The sequence below is a fragment of the Octopus bimaculoides genome, unplaced genomic scaffold (genome assembly GCF_001194135.2).
Source record: "Octopus bimaculoides isolate UCB-OBI-ISO-001 unplaced genomic scaffold, ASM119413v2 Scaffold_150156, whole genome shotgun sequence".
Lineage (NCBI taxonomy): Eukaryota > Metazoa > Mollusca > Cephalopoda > Octopoda > Octopodidae > Octopus > Octopus bimaculoides.
In genome coordinates, this window is record NW_026407018.1 from 4,274 (window position 1) to 4,533 (window position 260).

General features: G+C 25.0%; 1 protein-coding gene across 1 annotated transcript in view; it reads right to left on the reverse strand.

The window, feature by feature from the left end:
• Window positions 1-260, reverse strand: part of LOC106881166 (uncharacterized) — a gene marked incomplete at its 3' end in the record, with an annotated part of 5,220 nt that overhangs the window by 4,152 nt on the left and 808 nt on the right. The window lies entirely within an intron of this gene.

The following is a 260-nucleotide window of genomic DNA, read 5'->3' on the forward strand; positions in this document are numbered from 1 at the left end:
TCTATTGAGCCATTCGATACAGAACTGATGAAATAAGTCGTTTTAACGATATAAAATTAAACTTAAATCTCCTAAGTGATAACTTCTCTCAGTACGTTTTCATAAGCGATTCTTGTGAAACGCCATTGGAAGAGATGAATAGAAGGGATTTCACGACTTAAATCTTGACATGTAATTTTAAACATGACTATACATAAATAATTATGCATATACATATATATATATATATATATATATATATATATATATATATATATATA